This window comes from Camelus bactrianus, chromosome 2 (genome assembly GCF_048773025.1).
Source record: "Camelus bactrianus isolate YW-2024 breed Bactrian camel chromosome 2, ASM4877302v1, whole genome shotgun sequence".
NCBI classification, from domain to species: Eukaryota; Metazoa; Chordata; class Mammalia; order Artiodactyla; family Camelidae; genus Camelus; species Camelus bactrianus.
The window spans coordinates 48,718,496-48,736,881 of record NC_133540.1 but is presented as its reverse complement, the minus strand read 5'-3'; the positions used below and the strand labels follow the sequence as shown (position 1 = coordinate 48,736,881).

The 18,386-nt window shown below is 42.3% G+C and overlaps 1 long non-coding RNA gene across 1 annotated transcript in view; it reads left to right on the top strand.

The window, feature by feature from the left end:
• LOC141573334 (uncharacterized) overlaps nucleotides 1–18,386 on the top strand; it is a 64,508-nt gene that overhangs the window by 7,777 nt on the left and 38,345 nt on the right. Inside the window, exon 2 of the long non-coding RNA XR_012498982.1 lies at nucleotides 18,176–18,253. This is a non-coding gene — a long non-coding RNA (uncharacterized LOC141573334). The remainder of the gene's footprint in view (nucleotides 1–18,175; nucleotides 18,254–18,386) is intronic.

The window sequence follows — 18,386 nt, the reverse complement described above, 5'->3', positions numbered from 1 at the left end:
GCCCTGTAAAGGGGGCCTTACCCAGTCACACTGTCAGGGGGAAACGTATGGTGGTCATTGGCTGTTGATTATAATAGAACTGGGTCAGTCAGAGGTCAGAGAGGCGGGGAGAGGCTGCAGTTCCTCCAACTCTGAGATCTTTAGAAAGAACATAGGACTTAAAAAACCCCCACATTTTGGGGAATTTTCTTTATAAAATTATCAGAAGAGTAGATCGCTGGATTGTTCCTCCTCTGCATGTGAAACCCTACAAATATCATAGGAAGAAGCCCCTTTAGGAGGAAGCACTTAGAACAACTGCCCATTGGCAGAGTCAGGTCACTGCTGGCCAGATCTGGCGGCGATCTGAATCCGTTTTAGTAGTTGAGAGAGGAATGTCTGTGCAGACAGAAAGTGGATACGGGGCGCACCCCCTCCGCTTCAGGGGTTGCTGATGGGTCCCGGGGGATTTACTGCTTCCTCCGAGGGGCTCCCACCGCAGCTGGAATACAGGCTTGTTTCTCCAGCTGTCTAACCTTTAGTTTTATCTGTCTCTCGCTGACCTCTGAGTTTTATAATGAGTCAGTTTATTTGCTTGTGCAAATTGGGTTTTCTTAGAAATAGAACAGAGCTAGAAAGAGGCCAATGTTTGGGTTGTTTCCTCTTAAGAAAGAGAAGCAGCCGGGGACCAGGCACTGCAGAAGCTGCTTCTGCTCTGACTGTCCGTGTTGTTGGTTTCCGGTAACCCGGTGTAGTGAAGTGTGGTGCGCAGAGAGAGATCATCTCCCTTGTCGGAGGTGGAAATATCTTCAGGCTTTGCCAGCTCATTACTTCTCGTTTTCCTGGGAGTTCAGAGAAGTTGCTTAGCAACTGGCCTGACCGGTACCCCCACCGCTGCTGCCCCCTCAACATTACCAAGCTGACCGGTGGGGCCAATGGAGCAGTTTTTGAATGAAACAAGGCCGAAGCATTTTGTGAAAATGGTACCAGTTTTTTCCTCGATGGGACCTGAGCTTGTAACCCAGTCCGACAAAACGAGAGGGAACAAGCCAAAAAAAACTTTTTAAAGAAACAACACAGGCAGTAGGAAATCATACTGGTCAGGGCTTGTTTTCCTGGCCCAGGGCCTCATTCCAACCTGTTGCAATCAGCTCTCCGAGTGTCTGTAGGGACACCCTGGTGCAGGGGCCCCTCGGAGGAAAGGAACTTTTACATTTCTGTTTGACTGGGCTCCTTGCCAGGGGCTAAGTTCAAAGTGCAGTTTCCAGTAATTTGCTGGGACTTCTCTGTGGGTTGGATAGGCCAGGACAGAAGCCTGCAAGCCGAAGTAATATTTCCTGATTTCTGTCATTTCTTAAGAAGAGAAGGAAGGTTTCTGGAGGGACCAGGGGTGGGCAGGCTCTTGCTGGCTCTGAGAGCAGATGGAGTCTTCGCTGCCTCCTGTCTTCCCCGCCCTTCCTCCTCTCCCTGTCCAGGGCCCTGGACAGCCTGGCACGGGGCTAGAATCGCACTGAGCAAACGAGAGGTGCCCGTGTGGTGCAGCCCGTGCACCCCTCCCGTGATTTACTGCGTGCGCGTGTTATTTGGAGCTATAAAGTTGTCGAGTAATGGCAATATGTTCTTGTTTTCTCGTATCTGTAGGATGAAAGCGAACATTTTTATAATCCTTCCCTCCTCACCACATTTTGTTCCCCTGCACTAAACATGTGGGCCTGATTAGAGGAGAAAAAGAGCTGCAAAGGGAAGTTAGATTTTACACTCTCATTCCCTGGGCCACCCCTTCCTGGCACGTGGAGGGCGGGGCCGTCTTCCTGTCATGCCATCTTTGTATTTCGGGTCTGGCAGAGGTCTCCACTCGTAATAATTCTGAATGACTCTTTATTCAATGAAGGAGAGTGGGGAGAGGGGGACTCTCATTTCCAAGGAGCCTCTGGTATAACAGTGTCACTTCTGCGTCAGGTAGGGGCTGGCAGGAAGGAAGCTGTATTGATTTGGTTGTAACTCCTTTTCTACAACAAAGAATTGTCTTCCAGCGATATTTGCTCTGGTCCCTGTATCCGCCACTCTCTACCTGGAAAGGAGCCAGTTGAGCACAGGAGGGCATTAGAACAGAGGAGAGAGAAGTAGGGGGCAGTAGTGGGGGCCCCGATATGAACTCTTTAAATTCCTTAGCCCAGGACCAAGTGGCCACCGCCCTTCAGTCGTCCTCCCGCTCCCTCCAATGCCCTTACACCCACAGAAACAAAGCTCCAGGAATACACAAAGGGGTGAGAGGGAAGAGGGGGCCTGGAAAGACTCTGTGGGAGTTACTTCCTTCTCTCCCCTGTGAAATTCCTTCCCCTTCTTCCTTAGCTCTTCTACAACACATTTCTTTTCATTCGCTGATTCACCTTAAAAAGACTAACCCTACACGAGGCTTTCCCTCTAGCCTGGAAACTTGAATTACAGCAATTTGACATTATAACATAATTCCACTGCAATAAAGCAATTTGGGACTGGCCGTGGTGATGGAGATGTTGGTGGAAATGGGGAGCAGAAAATTGATTACAATGTTTTTTTTTCTGTATTCGTCTGAGAAATACTAGGAGAAAGACATGTTGGTATGAAATCTTTTAAAAATATTTTAATCAGAGGATTGGTGCTATGTAAAATCATCTCCGTGTGTATCTAAATTATACCAAAAGAACACGTTAAAAGTTTAAAAGAAGATGGGAGACAGTCTGGTTGTGTGGATTTGCATCACACAAAGAATGAATTGGTGTAATTTTCCCCCTCTTTACTGAATTGACTATTTTTTTAACTTATGAGTGAATTGATTGTGTTTTACAATGTGTAATAAAAAAAAAGAGTCTCAAATATATTTCAGTAGTCTTTAGCAATAATGAAAAAAAAAACTAACTTTTGGCAAATTGTCTAGAAAACCAGGTACCTCGCTAACTCTGTCTGGGAGTCTCAGGGAACTGCAGAGCAAAGAAGGAGATGAACTTAAAAACTCTCCTTGCTAAATGACTTCTCACATCATGGTGTATGGGGTGTGGGTAATTTGGATTCTGAAATGATGTAAAGACAGCTCTCTCATCATCGTTGGCTGTCTCAAGGCAGGGCCTCGATTTCCCAGCAGGTATCTGACTTTTACCCCTCTCTGTTCAAAAGAAGAGAGACGCCTGTAAAAGACACTAGCTTTAAAGTTGATTTAAGACGTGTGTCACTTCCTCTCAGTTCCTGTATGTGCTGGAGTCTGGGGGACGTGGTTAACTGCATGTCTCCTCTGTCTGTAGTGTTAGGCCTTTGGCAGTTATGGAGTTAACGCTGGCAGTTTCACCTACTCAGGAAGCATCCTAAAAGCCTAGTGTAGAACCTTTGTCAGGCCCGAAGCTCTGAAATTTCATCCTGTGTGTGGGAACAGGCGCCTTCTGCAGTGAACAACGTGCCCACGACTTCAGGGTGAGTCTGTGGTTCTTCACAAGTCCCGATGGATGTAGCCTGTAACTCTTGTCAAGTGATCGCATTTGGTTCCCTGTGAAAAATGGACCTTCACACACAAAAAAGTCACCTGAGCATTTGATGGAAACAAGTGAGGGTCTACGAAAATGAAATGTCTTAGCCAGAACGTAGTTTTAGACAATTTTTAATCCTATATTTTTCAACTTATTAACCCATCAAGAATCTTAAAGAGTCACTTAGACTTTTCAAATGTACTTTCCTACACGTTGTGGAGGTGCTATCTGCTATAGTGATATTTGAGAATTTGAGAATTTGTACGTTAAATGACTTCCTGGGGTTGTAGATTTGGTTTTTCATATTTGACACGCTTGCCATATCTTGGAATATATATATATTTTAGGCTATTGTGCTCTTAGAATGAATAACTATTTTATTACGTGTTTTAGCACTCTCCTAGGCCCATCGCATTTAAATGAACGGCTTTGGAATGAGTGCTATAAATTATATATTTTTACAGTATCGCTAAACTGCGTTGCAGCTACATAAGTGAATGAGTATGCCTTTGTTAGAAAGATTTAGACATGAAAAGCATTAAGATACAATTATTCATATTGCAGAAGCATTCTGTGCTTCAGGAGAGGGTTGTGTGTCAGGTATGGGTGGTGTTTCTTTAGTTCTTTAATTGAGATTGTGCTGCCAAGTTAAGTAAAGACCACTCCCAGGCAGCTCTTCCTTTTCACCCCTGTCTGCCTCTTTTATTTCTTTGGGCCTCCTTTCTTCTAATTTAATGATCCTAGAGCCAGCATAACAACTGGGTGGGAAGGAGGAAGGAACTAAAATGTAACTGATGTCTTCTCTGTTTTATATACATTATCTCGTTTAATTCTCACGACACCCTCTGAAGCAGAGTACTGACAACACCCAATTTTGTAAATGAGGTTCAGAAATATTAAGTAACTTGCTCTAAGTCACACAGCGAGAAGGTAGAGGGAGTTACATCCAGATTTGTGCAGTTCTGAGCACAGAGCTCCTGGACTCTTCCGGCGGCCTCTAACCAGGAGGGATTTGGCCTTTTGTGGTTGGGCAAAGGGTATTTTGTGGCCTTGCTCCTGTCCCCCTAACGTCTGACCACATCATTTCATTTCTAGTGAGTCTCCCTGAGACCTTGAAAACTACGGTTGAATTAAGGAACATATCTCTTGCATAAAGCAAAGAACATCTGATTTCTTTTTTCCTGTGTGTATGACAGCTAGAGTTCCAGTGTCTTGCTTATAGTAAATGCACTTCCAGAAGAGCTACGCTTTTAATGAATGTCACCTTATTCTTCATTTTCAAAATAATCCCAGACATGTTAGCCCAAAAGCTATATATCTAGGCTATAATTTTAAATTTATCACTGTGCTATCCTTGTGAAAACTTTCAGCTCAATTTTTTTCCCCCTCAAATATGCCTAATACCACCATTACCTACTAACTGTGGATGGAAATAGCAAGTCATTACGATGTCTGAATTAACATCCAAAACATACTGGTTTTCTTCCAGGATTCCTGTATCTATTATTGCTAAAACATATAACTTTTAAAACTCAAATGGTTTTCCCAAGCCAGTTCTCTAATCATAGACATAAATTTCACTCCATTAAGAAAAGGAAACCAGGCAGGATGACTAAAGTTAGGAATAAGATCTGATTTCAAGGGAGGGGAAAAAAAAAGATTAGGCGTGGAATTCTTTCCATAGCTTGTGGAACACGGTTAACATAAAACCCTGCTTTCCCGTGTAGCCCTTTAAGGCGAGAGGCCGGATTTAGGTGCGGATGCTGCCTTGCCCTCACTCTGACACGGCAGGGCAGTGGGCAGAGACGGGGTGTCAGGATGCTGCTTCCTTTTCCCTGGAATGGCTGCAGGGGTCGTGGGACTGGTGAGAGCTGCAAGACAGGCTCTCCTCCTTTCTGCGTCTTAGGGTGGTTGGAAGTTATTCAGTTGCACTTTCTCCCATGAAATACCTGTTGCATATTTATAAGTCCTTTCAATAATGACGGTCCCTGCACACTTGTGATAACCAGGCAGGCCTGTGGGGAAGGAAAGGGGACGTGGTGGGAAAGTCTAGCTCCTTAGGCTATGGATGGTGGCTTCAGTGGTATGCTTTTGATAGCTGCTCCTGAAATGCCTCAGCCCCTCAAGGGCTGCTTTTTAATGTTGATCATGATTTGTCTTCATAGGAATCTCTTTTCAACCCACTAGGCTTGCTTCCTTGCTGTTTTTTAAAGCTCAGTCATGTTCAACTGTCTTTGAAAAATGCTCACTCTTACTCTCTGTATTCAGAATAGGAGACAAGACTATTTTCCACCCCTGCCTCACCAACAAACCCACCTGTTTCATTTGAGACTGGTCCCTGAGCACGTTCTTGATTTCCTAGAAGAGCTCTATAGGTATATGTGTATATGAAGTGTATAGAAAGGAGTATAAAAGTACACACTTTTTTTTAAGTGCACAGAGTAATAGAAAGTAGTTTTTGATGTTTACCTTGTAGCTGATGAACGTTTATATATGTTGAATTTGAAATAGGTCAGCGTAATTAGCAGAGAGAGAAAAATCTTTAAAAACTTTCCCTAGGGAATCAAAAAGGAAGACAAGAGAAGTTTATTTTTAAAATATGTATTTCTCTTGTTAGAAATGAGATCCTATTGGAAGTAAACCTTTTAGGAAGCAAAGTAGCAATAGTATTAAAATTTTAAAAAATCGTATCTTTTAACCCAGCAATCCCACATCTGGGGAACTGTGTGGTGTAAGAAATGTCTCTAGGTATCACCAAGTGGCTCTCCATCACATCACCCTCTTTGAATTCTCCGCAGATGACTTAGTGGCATTATCTCCTGTTTTTCTTGTTCAAATTCACTCATTCATTCATTCATTCATTTATGGTCTTCTCCCACCAGAATGTGACTCTATGAAAGCAAGGACTGCGTCTATCTCCCTCACCACTGAAATGCTAGTATCTAGAATTGTCTCTGGCACAGAGTAGGTCCTCATTAAATATTTGTTGAATAAAAGAAATAAAACACCCATAGATCAGGATGTACGTCCAAGGATATTTACTGAAATATTATCGTGGTGGCAAAAAACTGGAATCAAGAGCATGCCGGGGGTAGGGTGGGGACTAAGGTGTAGCTCAAGTGGTAGAGTGCATGCTTAGCATGCACAAGGTCCTGGGTTCAGTCCTCAGTAACTCCTTCAAAAATAAGTAAATAAATAAACTGAATTACTTCCCTCTCATAAAAAGAATGAATGAAGAAAAAAAGCATGCCCAGTAGTGACGGGCTGGCTCAGCCAGGCTGGTTGGCCCCGTGTGCCTGGCTCAGCCTTATGGTGTAGGGCTTAATAGCATGGCTCTAGCGTCAGGCTGCCTGGGCTTTAATCCTTGTAGTCATCTTAAATGTCTGATGAACGGCCTCGGGAGTGGTGCTAAGCTTCTGTGTCTCCGTTTTCTCATCCATAAAATGAGGACAACAGTGATACCAATCTCATAAGGTTTTTGTGAGAATTAAGTAAAACTGGCAGCATAATATGGGGACAGTTTCTGGCATATCATAAGTACTCAATAAATATGAGTTATTAAGAAATATTTAGAAGAATGAATTAAATGTCACTTAACAGAGGAATTCTCATAATGCACTGTTGAGTGGGCAAAATATGATGCAGAGAAATGTGTTTGATGGATGGATGCTACTTTTATAAATTTAACAATGCTAATAAAAATCCTGTCTTATGTATATGTAATACATTTATAAGAGCATAAAATAATGGAAGATATATACTAGGTATATAAAGCCAGTGCAGGAAGAGCAGGACTAGGGGGTGGGAAAGAGAAGAACGGAAAGTTAAAAGACAACAAAATATTTGTTATTAACACATTGCCGATACCATCATTAAATTACAAAACATGTGCGTTTATGTACTTGCACATGACGAGGTGCTTAAAAAGTGAATCTCTATTAAATATTAATGATAGTTGTCTTGGGGGATTGGAACTCCAGGTGATTTCTTCCTTATTCTTTGATGTATTTTAATTTTTTACAATAAGCATGTATTATTTATATAATGAGGAAAAACAAGAGAATATGTTTACTATAAGGATAAAACTTCTCTATTTCCATCACTCTATTAAAGGAAGAGAGACGACATTTGGGTGGGTGTGTCTCTCTTTCAGAGGTTTCTGAGCCTGAGGAGCTGTCAGTACCCAGTTTGGATCAAGCGCGTGGCCATGCGGTCTGAGTACAAGATGGATTTAGCTTTTGGCAAATCCCATGCCTGCTACCCCCATCCTCTCCTGTTTTGGAAAGGTGAACTCAAATCTGAGGGATTATGTGAACTGAAGGTGTTGTAAGCACAGACAAGTGGACCACAAAATTCTTGAAAATGGGAGAGAAGGGAATCACAAACGCTCATTTCTACTAATAATTCAGCCCTGGGAGGCTCTATGGACCCCGAATCTAGAAATTTTCTTAAAATGCTACTTTATTCATGTCAATGCTTTGTTCAGAACCCTTGTTACCTTTGTATCCCTCTGAGATTACGCTGAAATTCTTTAGGCTGGTCTCACCCACCCAGAGTCTCTCTTTCCCTTTCTCCCTCCTTTTAACTTTTCTGAATCTTACTCATCCGTTGAGCCTTCTCTGAAATGATTTTGAACTATCCGTGTCACCAGGAACTTCTCCACCCCTGTTCTTCCACTGCACGTGTCCTGCACTGCCCCAGCCACTTAGCACTCCCTTGTGCTCCTATAACCGGTCATCCAGCCTCACTTGCAAATTGTCCTCTTTCTCCAACTGGGAAGCTCCCTGAGGATGAAGCTTGTGCTTTTTCCTTCCTTGCATTTCCGCAGTTCCTACCATGTTAACTTGGGTATGGCTGGCATGCAGTAAATATTTGCTGATTGATAGGTATGTTATTTTCTGAAAACCAAAACTATGCGGTCATCCCATCATTAGTGTATGTGTTGGAGCCCTTGTGTAGAAGACAATGTATTTGCATCTAAGCTTATCTATCTAGATAAGAACGCCTGCCTAAATGTAGGAAAAAAAAAACATTAGGAGCCTTTCAAATCCTCAGAAATGTGTATGCACTCAGTGGTATGAGTCTACATTTGCTGTAAACAGGATGAATAAAAAATGAAGCTGAATGAGAGACGGTTCACTTTTGAGAACTGGAAACAGTGAAATATTACAAAGGATAATAGTGGCTCGCACTTAAATGGCTTTTATTTCGAGCTAGTTTGTCTGAATACTTTATGTGTCTTTACTTATTGAGTCCTTAAAACAATTCTATGAGGTAGACACGTTACTTTTAACCCCATTTGACAGGATGAAACACAGTTAATCAAGCTTCTACTTGTACTGAGTTTCTTCAAGCTGTTTAATTGAACTATGAATAATTTTATGATTTCTGACTTGTAAATTTACCTATGTGGCTACATCTGTACAAACGACAGAACCCACACACTCAAGTACTCTGTAGATGATATGGCTATGATTCTGCTTAAGGTGAGATTTAAAATAAAGTTAGTTTAAAGAAAAATTACTGAACATACTCCAAGGAAATTTTCTAAGGCAGACATTTTCTGAAGAAGCTATTTACGTTTAATCTGAGAATTCAGTCACTGTGGGACAGTCAGTATATGCTTCCTAAAAGAGATTTGATCTCCCCTATTAATAGTTACATCTGGTTTAAAACCCAAGACAGCTTTATTATTGGCCTCATTCAAATCATCTTGTCTGTGTATGATTATGATTTTATACCCTCAGAGACCGAAGATTTGCTGTCAGTGAAGGGTGCTCAGAAGAATTTTCTAATAGTCTCCAAAGGGATTTTCAAGACAAGAGTTCCACAAATGTTGGCAACATCTTGTAACCCAAGTTCTGGGAATATCAAACCACTATACAAGGTTACACAGCTATTCAGGGACAGACAAGATGGGGTGCCAGAACTTTGGCCTCCAGTCAGCTGGTGTCCTGCTGAACTGCACCACCACTAGGGGGCTCTGTGGGGGACGGTGGGCCGGCCCTGGAGCGGTGCTGGGAGAGGCAGCCCCCAGGAGTGGAGAGAAGCACGGGGCATTGACCTGAAGCCTCTGCTTCTTTGGGAGCAGCAGGTAGAGTGCCAAAATGGTGAAAACTGAAAGACTGGTTAATCTCTGTAGTATGTTTAATTGGTGTGTAGGGGGAAGAAGATTGTTGGATGTATGTTATGCCCCTCAGTAAGAAGAAGGAATAACAGTTCTCATGAGTCAGTCTTAATGGTTTAACAGCCCAGAAACTCTAAGCCAAGGCTTCATCTGATTTTGTGACCCCTAAAGGTAATAGCTAACATTTAAGTGTTAACTGTATGTCAGGAATTGTTCTCAGGGCTTGTCTTTGACATCATTTGATCCTCATAACAAGCCATTTGTATCACTCCTATGTTACAGAGGGGGAAGGTGAGTTACAGAGAGGTTATACAACTTGCTGTAATTTGCCCAAGATTACATCTCTGATAAGTAGCTGAATTGGGATTCAAACCCAGGCAGTTCAGCTTCAAAGCCTCATCAATTTAAATAAATCAATTATGGAAAATTTCAGACGGGCACACAAATAGAATAGTGCAGTGAACTTCATTTACCATCTCTCAGCTGCAACAACCATGAACTCATGGTCAATTTTGTTCTGTCTGTGTCTACCTCCTTAGTGCTCTCCCATCCCCCTTCCTGGATTATTTTCAAAAACACACAGACATCTGATCATATTATTCACAAACATTTCAGTAAGTACTGCTAAAAATACAGTGGCTCTAAAAAAACACACTCTTTTTCATAAGATACCCATAGTACCTATTGTCTCTATTTTTGTGACATCAGCAGCTTTGAAAAGCATTGTCTGGATCTGTGATAACCTATCATTTCTTCATTTATTTGCTATAATACTTTCCCTATACCAACAATTTGATTATCCTGATGTAAAGTTCACACAGGGAAGGCCAGATAGATGCTAGAGTCACAAACACCCCTTTCTCTCTGTTTTTTACTAGTTTCAGTGAGTTGGTTTCCAACATCAGCCAAAGTTGATCACTTAATTTGTTTAAAGTATCATAATGAACTTAATGGATGTTTAAGTCTATTTGATACTTAGTTGATGCAATTTTCTAATCAATGCTCAAATGGTCCCATTTGGGTTAATGGGAGCCTCTTCAAGTTAGGCTTAGGCGTCCTTCAGTCACCTTCAGCAACTCCCTTATTTTCTGGTATGACAAGATGTTCTAGGCTTATCTTGAATATTTCTCGCCCTCAACCTGGAATTTGGCATTTGTCCGAGTAGCTGGCATTCCTTTATGGGAAACAGAATTTAGAGACCACAGCCTGGATATAAGAGCTGCTTATTGCTACTAGATTGGTCACTGTTTTCCCGTCTTTCCTTCCATTGTTCCTTCCTTCCTCCCTCTTTCCCCCTCCCACCTTTCCTCCTCTTTTTTCTTTTTAAAGAGAAGCTAAATGATGAATTCTTACTGATAATTAATGATTTGTTTTCTTTATAAGTTTATATATGACTAATTAATATTTCAGAAGAACCATATAAACTATTATTATTAAAATATGATTATCAAAACCAATTTGAATTTATTTTACAGTTCTTTTCATCTTTAGAGTATATCCCGCTAGGAATGTACAGTCAAATTATTGTCTTTTAAGGTCACTTGAAATGAATTCTTCTCTAGACAGTCTAAAAACTTGCCTGGTGGTTAAATTTATTTGTTTCATTTTACTTTAAAGTTGTATAATTCTGTTAAATTTCATTTAACTTTGTTTTAAAGTCATATAAAATAAGATGTATTCAGAGAAGCCTGGCTTCCATTTTTGTGTGCTCCCTCCTCCATAAGTAGTTTATCATAACATTTTTTTTTATAGGAGCAAGTATGTACAGATACTGGTATCTTCCCCATCTCCACTTTGTTTGATGAATGTTAGCTTGATATACACATTTTCCTCTACCTTGTTTTTTCACATTTTTATACCATTTGTCTCAACAGTCATTAGCAGCATATGCAGACATTTCTTACCCCATTGAGAACAGCAGAGTTTATTCAACCAGTCCCCGAGTGACAGACATTTGAGTTGTTTCCAGTCTCACTTTTAAAGGTCTGTCCATATGTGGGTCAAAGTTGAAAGACATTTAAATGAGGGGGGGAATCCCATTCCAGCAAAGGGGCAAAATTAGATAAAATGTGTGCTACAATTTGGGTCACTCTCCTGGTCATCCTGTGTGTATAAGGTAAGAGAATCTCCTGTGTTAATAGTAGGAGAATCAGGACCACGTGGTTGTTTCTTAACCGTCCATGTGGTTCCTAGTCCTGGAGATCCACATTGGTGTAGTTTCCCTCCCTTAGCTGTACATGTATTTACATATTTACACATGTCAACGGTAATGTGCTGGGAGCAGCTGCTAACTGCCAGGAGTTCAGATGCTCATGTGACACAGACATTACTAATGTACTGCTTTTGGCCTCCTCTAGTTTTCTGTCTTGTTATCTTTTAAAGAACGAATCTACCCTTGTGTATACAAATATCACTTCTTTGCAAGTGACCATTTCAGCTTAGGTACTTCTCCATGGACCTCCAACCTAAGGCATCTGAAATTAAATGTATCATCTTGGATGTCTTGCATACGGTGTGAAAATGTCTGCTCTGCTATCTCTTCCTATTTTCAATGATGCAGTATTTTCCTGGATTTAGAGCCACTTGTTGTATATCTCTATTTATTTAACCTTTATAATACCTAATTTGACGAAGTCTCATAGGTTACATATTGATTTACCTGGGGTCACATGGAAATCTGGGCATGACAGTCACGTCCAAAAGAGACTCCTTAGGAAGAGTCTGTCACAGCAGCCGTTTGTCCCTGGCCCTTCCCAATGGATTGATAGGTTAGATGACGATGTGAAAACATACTGGTCAAATGTGACTATTAGAAGAAACACTGAATGTGTGGAAGAAAGCACTTGGAAAAATGATCTAAAAAGCTGGGATATCCAGTCATCTGTTGATGGCCATTTAGATTGCTTCCATGACTGGGCTATTTTAAATAGTGCTGCTATGAACATTGGGGTGCATGAATCTTTTCAAATTGGAGTTTTCTCTGGATCTATGCCCAGCAGTAGGATTGCTGGATCGTATGGTGAGTTTATTTTTAGAAGTTGAGGTATTTATAGACAATGGAATACTACTCAACCATAAAAAGAATGAATTAATGCCATTTGCAGCAACATGGATGAACCTGGGTATTATCATACTAAGTGAAATAAGTCAGACAGCTAAAGACAAATATCATATGATATCACTTATATGTGGAATCTAAAAAATGATACAAAGGAACTTACTTACAAAACAGAAACAGACTCACAGACATAGAAAACAAACTTATGGCTACCGAAGGAGAAAGGGAGGGGAGGGACACATTAGGAGTTGAGATTAGCAGATACACACTACTATATATAAAATAGATGAACAGCAAGGTCCTACTGTATAGCACAGGGAACTGTATTCAATATTTGGTAATAATCTATAATGAAAATGTGAAAAAAAAATATGTGTGTGACCGAATCACTATGCTGCACAATGGAAACTAACACAACATTGTAAATCAACTATATTTCAATTAAAAAAAAATCTGGGATAAATGAGCTCCAGTTGAACAAAAGAAACTGATTAAATGCCCTGGGGGAGGTCTTAGGAGAGACAGTGACCCGTGTCAGAAGGGTTAAAAGCATGTCCCAGCAGAAGCACTGATGTGTTGGGTGTGATTGCCTTTGACAATGAGAAATCGTGGTGATCCTGCAGCCTTGACAGGCTCTCTGTAGAAGGCTGAGTACTGTCGATATTGGGAGGTGCTGGGAAGCAGAACCAGGTCCAGTAGATGACAGAGGTGTGTCATCCAGGGTTCTGTGGGGCAGGAGTGCCCTCTGAGTGTGGGCTGAGGTATTTATTATAGGAATTAAAGCTTACACAATTGTGGGGGGATCAGGGGAAGGGTAGGTCCAGAAAGAAGAGTTGGACGATGAAGGAGTCATTCCCTTAAGAAATGAGGGAAGCACTGGCCTAGGTGAGCAAGTCAGAGCTTGCAGGGAGATCTGAGGAGACAAGCGATGCAGCTGCTGACATGGGACTGTGTCGGAGAGCTGGTGGAGTGTCTTTGGGAAGCTGCTGCCTATGGCCTGCCACCAAGGAAGTGGTGGTGCGACGCTGTGGGTCAGCGGGGCTCACGATCGAGAAGAAGAGCCGAACGTGGAGTAGAGGGGCGTGAGGACAGCTGGGACGGCGAGGCTCCTCGGCCTCTTTCTGTCTGTCACCGCACCCGACTGTGGACTTCCCTTGTGCCTCTCACATCGCGTCCGAGGTGCTCTTTTGGCTACTCCGCCCCAGAGCGCTAGAGGGAAGGGAAGTCCGGCCGTGTACTTACCAGTCTAACCACCTTGACTGTAGCATTCTCAGCACAAAAAGAGGTAGGCGTTTGCTCAGTAAAGAAAGAAAGGGATGATTTAAAATCTGTCCGAGTGTAGATGCCTGTAGAGGCAGTGAGGGAGTGCCCCCGTGGCAGGGACCTTGAAGGTGGAGCCAAGCGCAGGGCATTTAGTTTGTCTGGTGGTTAAAAAGCACTGCCACGGGCTGCCACCACCAAATATACCCACTTGCCTGCATCCGGACCTAGGCTCCCTACTTGTTGTTCCTCTGTCCCTTTCCATTTTCTGTGAACTGGTAGTTTGATTCAGAGATTGACTGCAGTCAGCTTAGATGATGATGATGATTTTAACAAGAATAATTCAGAAGATGTGCTTAGTAAGTATTATCTCTCTGTTGTGATGTTAGTGGTCACTGATGTTCATTTCTTCCTTCGGGGAAAGCCAGACCTCTTACTCGCTTGGCTGCTGCCTCTTCCATCCACAGTAACTGAAACTTAATAATCTTCGGTGGAGTAGGCGTGGCCTTGAGAAAGAAGGATCGGGCACCCGCGTTCTTACGTCCGCGTTCGCCTGCATCCCCACATACGCTTCCTTGTCAAAATGAATTATTTCAGTGCTATTTCAAGAGAAGGCCTAGGCGACCTTCTTAATCAGGACTGTTGGCTGCCAGCGTGAAGTGTGGGGGGTGGGGAGGTGCGAGGAAGAGCAGGCTCTGCCGTGAGCATGTGTCGTGCAAACATTTACCCCCGCCACCCCCGCCAGAAAAGCATATGACCCTGTGTACTTTATTTTCATACTGTGTTTTTGCACTGAGGGATAAAACCAAATCCTTCCATTTACCCTTCCCGGCGAGGCGGGGGTGGGGTGCGTTGGGGGTGGGGGTTGGGGGTGGGGGTTGAGGGTGGTGGAGGGCAGCAGAAAGGGGATTGGGGAGCAGCCCGGTTGTGAATCAAGGGATGGGCGTTTGCTTTCGTTGGCCCTGGTGCCAGCCCAATCTGGGGACCTGGGTGAAGCGTCTTTGATGCTTTCCCTTTATAGAAGTCCATAAATACAATCTGGGGGAGATCATACAGGACTCAACTAGTCTGGACGCTAAATCACCTGTGATGTCTTGACGGAGATTTTCTTCCGCAGAGATGGAACAGACTCCTTTGCTGAGGTGGAAGAGCCAGGGTATTACAGCGTCTTAAACTGTTTACACTTCGGGAAGTTTTTTTTTTTTTTGAATTGCTTTCACGAGTTGAAAGGTCCTATATTATTTCTATGGTTTTGGAATTCTCTGAAGGAAGGCTGGATTTTTCTGCTTTATAGTTTATCTGAAACAAAACTTCCTGAAGCAGTCAGGAAAGAAGAGAGCAAGAAAATTGAGACTGGCGCTCTGCCTACTGGTGGGAGAGTTGCTTAATTACTCTGACCCTCAATTTCTTAATCTGTGAAAATATGAATAATAATACCTAACTCAAGGGTTTCATGGCGGTTGAGTGATGTAGGTATGAAAGCACTGTGGGCTGGATTCCTGGTACCAGGTGCTGAACAACGATTGACTTCTTTGCCTGGTCTTGCCTTCATCTTCTCTGTAAGGCGTTGTGTGTAACAGGCGCTCAAGACGCACTCGTAATTGATTTCATTTTAGGGAAGCATTTCCTTGATGATGTAGAGCGAGATCCCTTTGTTGGTGACAAACTTGCGCCAATTCCCATTGGAGGATGGGTTGCATTGGGGAAGTCAGCTTGTGAATCAGTGCCTGTTAACATTTCGTATGTAATAGCTACCATGAGAGGAAAAAAAAGCTCATTTATTTTTCTGAGAAGGGCTGTGGTGGTTATATTGTCACTGTTGGCAAGTTTTATGGACTTAAAAATTATAGTCGTCCTTGCGAGGACTCCCTCTGCCTCCTCAGCGGCTGAGTGGCCCAGCAGTGGCTCACTAATTCCAGCCATCTTGTGTGGACTTGGGTCAGTTAGCTCAGAGCATGGCTCTTTCTCCTGTAGCCTTTGTTTGAGAGTTACTTTTATGAGCTCGTGGTACGTTAGGCATTGACTTCACCCCTCAGGGCTAGCATCCTTTTAGTATTTATTTATGTGTTTTTTTTACATTTTTGAGTGAGTTTTAAGAGTCCTTTATATGTTCTGTATACTCTCCCTTTATCAGATGTGTGATTGGCAAACTTTTTCTCCAATCACTTATTTTTAAATGGTTGGAGCCAATGAAATCTTTTTGAAATAAATCTGTTTTGAGCAGTATATAGCAACTCCTCTTAGATGAGTCATAGGTGGTTTAAAATCTGATCTAAGTTTACTTTTACTTGCCTATGGATTCTTTGCTCAAGCTTTATACAGCTAAGAAGTTTAAAAAAAAACTTTTTTAAAGCCTCTGTGAAGATAAAACATACAAGATAATATGTGCTTGCAATTGCTTTACCAAGGTTTCAGAAGAAATAACAACAAAACAAAACAACTAAGAAGTTTCTTTGTCAAAGGTCTGGAAAATACAACTTTTGGATCGATTTTTGGGAGACCTGTTTTGCATTAAAATACCAAATAAAACAAAATGATGGATTGTTTTGGCACCATTTAGGTTGGGCTTATGTGATGAGAACTGTACATAAAAGACAGCCAGTTATTGTCAGAGTTGACAGATTTTTGGGTACCGTTTACTTGTTCAGTAAAGTCCCAGGGGTGAGGAGCTTTTCCAAAATTCTTATGCCAGGAACGATGCAAACTTCGGCTGTAAAAGACTGACATTATCTTCCCAGTTCTATAGCTACCTCTGAATTGTGGTCTTGCCTGGCACACCAAATTAGTTCCTGTGATTTTCTGGACAACTTTTATCCTTCTTGACATGGCTTCATTTTATTTTTTTCCGAGTTTGAAAGTTGCCCGAAAGCATTGGTCAGATTTTAACAGGAGACCCGTGCAGAGGTAGCTCAGACAGGGAAATGACTCAGAGCACGTCCTAGGAGCAGCATGGTGATTAGCTTAATTGGAGTATAGGTGATGTCTAGGGGTTTTCTGAGAAAGAATGCTGGAAAGGGATTTGGGGGGACATATTTGGAAAGCTTTGCATGCCAGAACAAGGAACTGGTACTTAATTTACTTAATTTTTGGCAGTATGGATTCATTTTAATCTGATGAAACACATGCTGGAGAACTCCTCAGGAGGCCAGTGATCAAGAGGAGAGGTGACGAGGGTTGAATGGGGTGGAAGTGAAGACAGGAAGCACACCGAGACTGATTGCCTTCATTCTGCCACATTACGTTGAATGCGCTTGTAATGCAGTGTGGCGTCCGTCACTAAATGGAACTGTATGCCTGTTCATAGAAATAACCTCAGCCTGACATCAAGTCCAAGGTTAAATGAAGGATAAATGTGTTCAGAAAATATTCATGCGTGTTAGGTGGCTGTGGGGAGAGGTTGGACCACAAATTTACATCCCTGGGTGGAGGTTGAACTGAAAGGTGATTCCTGAAGTCAGTGCAAACCTAATGACACTTTCTTTCGGCATGTCACAATTTTTTAACATTTATTCCCTTTTTGGCCTCATTTTATCTTTAGGGCAGTTTGGTCAGGTAGCCTGTAGCGTCTTCACTGGGTAGAAGTGAGGCATAAAGAGGGTAAATACCTTGGTCAAAGTATAAAGGTGGCAGAAACCAAACCCCGAATCCTTGTTTCTAGGGCCCAGGTCCATTTCCTACCATTTTTGAATCCTGCTTCAGCAGAACTCAATGACCCATTCATCTGCAGTTTAATGAATCTGTTTGTGAATGTGGGCTGTTCACTATTTCCATCAAAGTAATGTTAACCACCCCCCTCCCCAACCCGAATGCTTTGTTTCCCACCTGAACTTCTAAGGGCAGTGTGAGAATTGCATTGTGACTCACCGCCTGGTGCCCCTGGCACAGCTGCAGGAGAGGATGCAGCCCTGTTTGGATGAAACATACTCGACTGAACCCTGGTAGCACTTCCAACGACAGGTCAGAACCGTTAAGCACTGCATAAATGCTAATTGATGAGCAGTGTTCCTGGGAATCAGAAAGATGCTTGAGAATGTGCCTTAACTGGAACCGTGAATGGTCCCCTAGTGGCTCTGGATTCATTGTGCTTTCCTAAGTGCCTCATTTATGGCCAGGCCTCGGGGGAGACCTTAGCTCCTTGAGTTTATTGTTTGTAATATTTGATATATTATTTGAAGTAAATTGAAAGCATTCCTTGCAGTGCTGCTTTCTACTCTCTTCTATCTTTTTACACAAAATATAATTCTCAATTTACAGATTAATTCCTGACTTTCAACTGAGCTCACAGAAGCAAGATTCCATGGTTAGCAGTGAGCTGCCTCTAGGAGACACCTGGTAAGGACTTGATTTTGATGATGAGATCCTAGAGTTCTATCCTGAGCCGAGGCCAGAGTCTGATACCATCGTGGAGGGTCTTGGGAGGGAGGGAGTGTATTTTTAATGTGGGAGGTGTGTTAGCATTTGTGGC